An 8,659-nucleotide genomic window follows, 5' to 3' on the forward strand; every position below is an offset into this window, starting at 1 on the left:
AGGCTCCTGGCTGCCTGCACTTTGGATGTGTGAGCCTTGCAAAGAGCAGGAGCTCCATGGTTTGCACAGCCCTGGTCTGACAAACAGACAGGTCTTGGTTGCTGTCAGCAGGAGTGAGGGGGAGATGGATGTTTCTGCAGTTTCTGCATCTGTTTTCCTGCCTGTGTGCACCAATTTGTCCATACAGATTTCTCTCAAAGCTATGTTGTATAAACAGTATAATGATATTCTGTGAGGCCAGCCTTTCATTAGGTCACTTTGTGCAGCCATCTCAGAGTCTTTTAAGTAGCAGCACTGTGTGCAATATGAATCTGATCAAAAGAAACCTGCAGTGATTCAAGCATCTGCCTTTTACAGTTCCTGAGTCACAGGCTTGTACTCAGAACCTCACCGAAGCATCAACACACAATTTAATGCAATTTTTTGGTCTTTTTGATCATTTCTCCCTGAACTCAAACCACTTTTTTGGGGGATATATGCAGCTTAGGAACATGTAAGCATTAAGGTATACATACAGTTTAAAGTGGTTAGAACACTGTAGTTGTGTAATGCTCTAGTAATAAACACGGGGAGAAAAGGATACTTTTGTGATAGTTAAAGTGTATCTCTTAAAGAATAAACAATAGGAAGCAAACCAGCACCCAGAATTTCTTCTCTGCAAATAAGCATTACTTAAACAATCATAATTCCTTTAAAAATGAACTTCATTTTGCCTAAGAGAACAAACAGAACTGAAACCACCTACTGAGAAATTCTATTTTGCTAATTTTTATCTATTCTAATGCAAATAGTGGTTTTAATCCCCTTAACTCATCCATCATGCATGACAGGTCAGCCAGTCCATTGTCTGTGTATTTGAAGGATTCCTGTCCAAATCAGAGTTTCTATCAGCAGCATTGGGCAAGAGTCTGCTCCTTTCTGAACTGCTCCTGTCACTGAGAAACTGCAACTACCTCAGAAACCAACCCGGGAACTGCATGTGGAATTTGCACAGGGTCTTTGCAGAGAGGTTACTGACAGTTCCTATCAGAGCAGGGGAAAAAACCCACAATGTCAGATTAAGGACATCCAGGTTTTTGTATAATCCACTAAACATAGGTAGCTGATCCAGAGATATGGCAAAGGTCAAGTTTGGGGGTTTTTTTTTTCTCCTGTGGGGATTTCTTTGTATATTCTGAAGCATAAAAATTGCTGTTTGTTTTGAAATGCATTTTTGGTTGCAGTAAAATACAGTTTGTTGTAAGTAGTAGGAGCAAAAAAAAAAAAAGCCATGTATTTTTGTAGCATTTAAATTTTAATTAAAAGGGACTTAGAGTAAATTGTAAAACCTTCTTTTGTTGAGACAACTGACACTGACAAAATATTAATTAATGAATATTCAGAGAGCTCTCTGGATTACTCCTCTCTTTTTGAAATATATTCTGCCTGTGTTTTTAAAAAATCAGAAGAGGAAAATTAATAAACATTGCTTATGTGGAATATTTCCCAGTATGAGGACCTGCCAAACAGAATCCAATGCATTGCATTAATGTCAATGAACACTTTTGAACCAGATGTGTCTATGGGTCTTTTTCATTGTTTTCTCTAAAACTGAAGCTGGGATAAAACCCAAAGATTAAGACTTGACATGAGGAGAATATCTTTCTGTGCTACTATTAGGTCATTTCCCTTTTGCTGTGTAAATTAAACTGTGGTCTTGATTCAATCTGGGATCATTTTATTGTTGTTGGTTTTAATACAATACACAAAAAGTTCTTTTCTTTGGAAGTATCATTATGATATAACTTCGATGAGTCATTGTAATTGTTCGCTCATTAGCATCTGAAGGGATTATTTCGGTTATTTTGTTTCTGGGATCTTTTCTTTCCCCTCTCCTCTTGGACAGCCCAGTTAGGGTATGCCTTGAAAGCAGTTAAGTTGTGTATAATAATATTTAAGTGACTCACTGTAGTTTTGTGTGTGAGTGCATACACACACACCACTGGGGCAGCCCTTAAAACCCGTTTTAGGAACTCTCAGGTCTTTGTCCCCTCCTGGTCCTGTCCTTGCATGGCCACTTCTCTGCATGGTCCTGACCTAAATTCTGAGCCAGACCCTTGGCTCCCAAAGGTTTCAGAGCACCAACAAACTGCAGCAGGTTGAAGACACACAGTTAATGTTTTTGATCCAATCCCGTTCCCTGGGGACTGTGAGACCTGCCTGTGTCCTGGGCCCCAGCCCTCCAACATATACTGCTGCTTAAAGAGGGGGAAAAGAAAAAGGGAAAAAAAAAAAGAAAACCAGGAAAACAGGGGGAAAAAATAAAATAGAAAAGGTGTAGGGGGAATCAAGGGAGTGTTTGCATTGGCTCACTTGGCAATTAAAAATACATAAGTGAAAGAATTGCCATGAACTTGCCCGAAGGGCTATAATAAATAACATCCTGCATGACTGGTACACAAAGTGCTCTATGGTTTTGAGTGAAATGACTGTGTTTGTTTTTAGGGTTGTTGGTTGGGGATTTTTTTTGAATTATAACAGTTGGAATTCAAATAGGCTTATGTTTCTGTAATTGTGGTAAACATATTTTAAAAATCACTGTTTGATCAACTGTAAATATTACCAGTTCAGAGGTTAAATGCTGTTGTTGAAGTCACTCAGGGAAATCCAGCAGAAGTGTAAATATGGCAGAAAAAGCTAAACAATATGGCAAAGGAATATTTGCTGACTTAAGAGTGCAGGATCAACACCAATATTTTTCCAGTGATGCTAAACCTCTTGTAACTGCTAAATTGGATTTGTAGTTGAATGAAGTATCAGCTGCTGTTGGACAAGCCCATAAAGGCCGGACGGCTGGCCTTTTGTAGGCAGGGCTTAGAGGACGATTGATATGTTTTAGCACTTTTGGGATTATTGTGATTAGGAGGAAGCCATTCTGAATGATAGAGAAAAGGATGTAAAAAACACAGCCCACAGCTGGTAAGCAGCATGTGTTTGCTATAAGAAGAGGTCATGACTAGTTGATCCTGCTGGTTTAGGCACTGATTGACAGTCAAGAAAACTTGATATTATGAAGCAGACCCTTCTTTTTTCTCCCCCCCTCCCCTTTTTTTTTTTTCTCCTAAAGAAATGATGGTTCTGTTGCATTAAGTGAAAGTATTACAAAATCTGGAACATTCACTTGTTGCAAGTTAAATGTTCAGAGACATTGCTGCAAGTTTGGAGTTGTTAAAATATCATGTAGAAATTAGTATTCAACCCGTATCGCTGAGAACAGTAAATAGGAGTTACAGAATTAGCTCTGGTGTTTCTGTGTTTGCCTTTTTCATATGTGTTAGTCTTAACAAAAACCCTCTTTGCCATCTAGTAGAAAATTTATGCTAAGTATGAGGAAATTTCAAGTCTGCTGAACTTGTTGACTGTTATGCGCCTGGTATATCCAAAAATTTTAGCCAGGAATAATATGTGTAAAAAGTATTTTACCAGCCAGAAAACAGCTTTATCATTTTATTTCTGTTAACCACCTGCCTCAGAGGATATGTTGGTTATTTCCTCTTATCTCTGCTATCCACTTGGAAATGTAGAGCTGCTTTTTTCTCCTCTTTTTTTCTTTTTTTTTTTTTTTTTTTTTTTTTTTTTTTTTTTTTTTTTTTTTTTTCTGTGAGCAGCCATCCGAGAGCTCGCAAATGCACATTTAAATAGTTGTATCTCTGACTCTTTTTAGTGGGGCTGTACCTCTTTCAAAATTTGAGTTTAGCATACCACACAGGAAAGAACACAAGCTTGCCAACTCCCGCTGAGCGTTTTTTCAAGCCTGTGAAAAGAATGAATTATTCAGCAGTAAGCATGCTTACAGCTGGCCATTTGGGAGCTTTGATGTGCGAATCAGGCGGTTGCATGAATGCCCTTATTGTCATGTTATGTGTACACAGTGTGTGAATTATTGAAAATAGTGAGGCCTGAGCCTCATCTGGTAGAGATTACAGTGCAGGCATGCTGGGTGAAGGTCTGTAATTGAAAATCCCCAGATGCTGTTTATTTGGCCTCTGTCACGTGGCCCTTCTGCAGAAAGCTTGGCTGAACAAAATGCTGCCCGCCTGGGAAGCGGCGCCCAGCCCCCTCCCAGCCCAGCACAGCCCAGTGTGCCCGCGACTTAAACACCTGCCCATAATATTTTTAAAAGCTTAAATTAGATTTGCCTATAACGTTTAAATAGAATATGCCTTACTTAGAGGTTTAAACTGCTTAGCCAGTTGTTGACTCGCAGAGCTCTTTTATCGACAAGAGGCTTTTTGTTAGCCAATTTAGCTATAAGGCGTCTTCAGAAAGCGGCGGTGCCGAATTTGAGGCGGGATCTCCCAAAGCCGGATATTCTGCCGGCAAAACGGAACAGAAAAGTGCTGGGCCTGAGCACCATGACAGAGCAGCTTTTCCTCCACAGGCCACAAGCTCTGCTGCCCAAGGACCCTGTGCCCACCTACTGATGAGGAAAGGGTTCAAACCAGCACATCCCTGCTGACAGTGTCCATGCCTGGGGTGGGATCTGGATCCAGCCTGGGCGCAGTAGCCAGACAAAGAGCTGGGTGCTGCTCATGGGGACTGTCCCAGGAGAGTGCTCACAGCCTGCTTCCTCATCGAGCAAAATTCCCACTAGGTCTCCAGATTTGGCCCCCAGGCACATGGGCAGCACTGTGCAATGACCAGGCCAAGCAGAATTGGAGTTCACCACAACTGGCTGAAAACAGCTTTGCTATGGGTAAACATGGCTGTGAGAATGATTTTGGAGATGAAATTGTGCAGCTCTCTTCCCCGACTTTGCAGTCAGGATGGGAAATACCTGTCTTTTAGAATTTGAAGAAGCCACAGTATTGCAGAATTTGAAGAAATTCATAGTATTTGATTGTCTGATAAAATAGGCTTTTCTACTCAATCATTACTTGAATTATTTGGCTGAGTATGAAAACTTTTTAAAATCAGCTGTTCTTTTTCAAGTTGCTAGCCAGCTTTATTTCCCACACTTGCCTATTTTTATCCCATTCGGGTAGTGCCTATTACTGGGAGCTGGGAGGGCAGAGGTTTAATTTGTGTCATTAATGTTCTAAATAAAGACGCCCACTGGCCTCGCGGCTGCTCAGGGACATGATGCACCAGCTCCCTGTCCTGTTGCCTGGGTTTGAGCAGTGATGCCCGTGGCCAGGACATGGGAAAAGGGACATGGTGTGGCCAGGAGAATGTCCACAGCTCGTGCAGGTCCTGGTAGAGCTGCCTGTGGTGCTCTGTTGGCTCCCCTGAGGCAGAGGTGGTGGTGGTCCCGTTTCTGGCCCATGAAGGGGTTGCCAGTTATGCCTTCCTCAGTCAGGGGTGGGTTTTCACCTTTGAGGGCATTGCTGGTGTTGGGAAAGTGGGGACAAACACACCCTTAGCACCAAGGGTGGACCAGGGAGCCTCATGGAGACCTTTATGGGGGCCAGTGCTTGGCTGCTTTAGGCTGTTCTTGGAAACAGCGTTGGTGGGGGAGGCTCCCTGCACAAGGGCCCTCTGTTAGAGCAACAACTGCCTCCCCCGGGGAGGGGTGGTGGGAGCCTCCCCACTTTGCAGCTGCTTCTACTTATTTTGAACAAGAGGAGCAGAAGTGTCGGCTGTCTGCTGCCTGAGAGGTGTCCAGGATCACCACACACTCCCTGTTGAGCGTGGTGGCACTCAGGGATGGGGCAGTGGTTTGGGAAGGTGGAGGGAGCTGTTCCCTTGGAGGGGCCACAGTAGAGCTTTGTCTCTCTGTAAAGCCTCACAGGTTTTTGGCATCTGCACTGTTTTCTAGCTGTTTTCTCCATCTTTACTCCATGCCATGATTAAAAAAGATGTTCCATTGCACAGAATGCCTCTTCCTCAGCATCAGTCCAGGGAGAGTGATAGTTTGCAGTTGCACTGACAGCACAGGACATGACAGATAAAGTCTGAATTAACAGGGAAAAAAGCAGACTCCAAGAAGCAGCCTATGTAAAATATCCTGATTTTTGCAAGATCCTTGGAAAAGATTCCTGTGCTGTGAAGATGTTTTATCTAACCAGGCACTTCTCCATGCTGCTCTTTGATACCTGAACCAAGACATTCAAAGTAGGATGCTGTCATAGCGAATGACAAGAAGAAAGAGCTGAAAATTTACAGTTCATAAATCTGACCCCTTCTCTTCTGCCAGGCAATTTCCCAGATATATATGACAAGAAGACAGAGGGAGGGCGTGTATGGAAAGTATTTCCACAGCTGAGCTCTTCGAGAGAAAACAGATCTATTTACTAATGAGCATTTTTCACCCTAAGGTTTCTAATGGCCAATTAAAGAAGTTCCTCGAGCCTCCTTTTGTTTCAGACTCTTCTCGTTCCCAAGAACAGGAAAGGGTGTTTTTAGGATTATTAAGCTTTCCTTTCTTTAAAATCCTCTTTGGGCTTTAGTTGATCTGGAGATAAGATCATTTCTGTCCCTATCTGTCAGAGCTGGTAAAGAAGAGCACCAGTGTTTGGTAGATAACATTTAGGCTGTAAACTTTTAGTTGGGGGCATCTATCTTGTTTATGTCAGGCAGTGCTTCTGTTTGTGTTTATGGCTTTTGGTAACCCAGGAAAGAATTTATGTCTTTTCAGATCATTGTGGCCAGGGAGAAGGTATTTAGTGAGGCTTCAGTATCTCCTGCTTTGGCTAAACCTGATGCATGTGTCCTTGCTGTGTTGAAAACATGGTGGTAAGGAAACTATATGTTAGGCTTTTGCCTCGACCACTTTTTATGGTTCCCTGTGGACTTCCTCATCCCTGCAAGTTAAGGCAAATTATTCCACCCTGTTGACTCTTCTGGAGTTAGGCTATGGATAGCCTTCAGCTTCAGGGAAGCGATCACTCGCCAAAACTGCAGTCTTGTTAGTCATAGCCCTGCCCAGCTAGATAATGGCTACAGAAACCCCCCTTGAGTGAAGCCAAAGCGTTTCATGGATGGACTGGGGCTCAATCAGAGACAGCACTCAAATAATACAGTCTAGACTTTCAGTGCTTGGTGTTTTTAATAAAGATGCTTTTCCTGTCAAGTGGCTGCCTGGGAACCTGAGCTTTCCTTTAAGAATAGCTTTTTAGCTGTCTTGTCTGGGAGGAGAACTGTGAGACCTCAGCTGTGGGCGAGGGCTGCATAGGGCTGCCTTAATGGGCAAGGGGTGGCTGAAGTGACCTGTGCTGTGCCCAGGTGTTTGAAACATCTGCAGCACAGACAGAGGGACAAGAGATGGCATCACATCCTTTACATCACCTTATAGCATCACTGGCCTTGCACAGTCACCAGCTGCTGATCAGAACAATCTGACCATCTTTTTGCATCAAAAAAACCCATTCTGGCTATTAATGTGTGCTTACACTTAAACATATGCAAAGCAGGTACTTTCTGGAGGGCTGGCATTCCCCAATTAAATAAAAATGTGCATTTAGAAATACAAAAATGTCCATACCACCTGTCACCCTAATGATTGCAGGAATGTGGTGATTTCTGCATCTCACCAAGCCACAGACAGCCTTGCAGGCCTGCAGAAGCTCTTGCAGGCTTCTGTTTGGGTAATGAGAAAGAACACAAGAATAGGGAGATACAGAGGTGCAGCATTCCGTGGTTTCACCCCATGAACACAAAGGCACTTGTTCACTGCAAATGGTAAGTATCTTGTGGGCACTACAGGCTGCAGAACTGTTCAGCCTGAAGACAAGGCCTTTGCATGAAATTAGGTAACTACCTGCTCCTCTGTTTGCATACGGAAATCCCTCATTTGTGTGCAGAAATGTGGCTGGTTTGTGTAACTGTTTGCTCACGCAAAATTTACCTCTTGAAGTTTGTCCTGAAGAGACCTGCTGAGGAGTTACAAACCAGTGGCATGTTGTGGGAAATGAGGCACACAGTCCAGACCAAAACAAAAATGCAGCTCTTGCTCTGAAGCATGCTGATATTTCATGTTCTGGTACCCATTTAGCAAACATGGAAGAGACAGGAACCATGAGACATTTGATACAAACGGTGTAAAATAAGGCTCAGAGGGGGAGACAGAAGAAAAAAGTCTAGTTTGACTAAATGTCTTCAGTCTTTCAGTCAACAAAATGCCCTTCAAACATATGCAGGCTACTTCAAAACTTCCCCATCTCTCCCCCACATTAAAACTGTAAGGGTTTGAAGGCCTGGCTGATATAATAATTTTCTGCATTCCCCAGGTATGTACTCATCCACTTCAAAATAGCTTGGTGGGTGACAAGTTATTTTCTTAACCTCCCCATTTTCAGCTCTCTGCTAAATCAGTCTTCTCATTTTCTACGCACGAGCTGCTTTTCCCCCGTGCTGAATGCAAATAGCTCTGTAGCTTAGGACTTGTTGAACAAGTATATTTAAGTTATTACAACTCATGGAGACGTAACATAATATGCAGTGAAAATAAACAGGACACCACATAAAACTTGTGTTATCTTCCATGTCAGCAATACTTAGGAAGGAAATTATTTGGATAGAAAATGTTCATTTGCATTAGGTAGCATAATGTGTGACTGAAGAAGAGTCAAATAGCCATTTTAGAGACTTGGAAGTATTTCACATTTCAAAGAGCAACTGAGCTCTGAATAACAAACCACCGTGTTGATCAGCCCTGCTCCCACAGGATCTTCAGCACTGC

The 8,659-nt window shown here is 42.7% G+C and overlaps 1 protein-coding gene across 1 annotated transcript in view; it reads left to right on the plus strand.

Annotated features, from left to right (window-relative positions):
* Positions 1–8,659, plus strand: part of TEAD1 (TEA domain transcription factor 1) — a 153,871-nt gene that overhangs the window by 100,871 nt on the left and 44,341 nt on the right.

This window comes from Corvus brachyrhynchos, unplaced genomic scaffold (genome assembly GCF_000691975.1).
Source record: "Corvus brachyrhynchos isolate BGI_N302 unplaced genomic scaffold, ASM69197v1 scaffold281, whole genome shotgun sequence".
Classification (NCBI taxonomy): Eukaryota; Metazoa; Chordata; class Aves; order Passeriformes; family Corvidae; genus Corvus; species Corvus brachyrhynchos.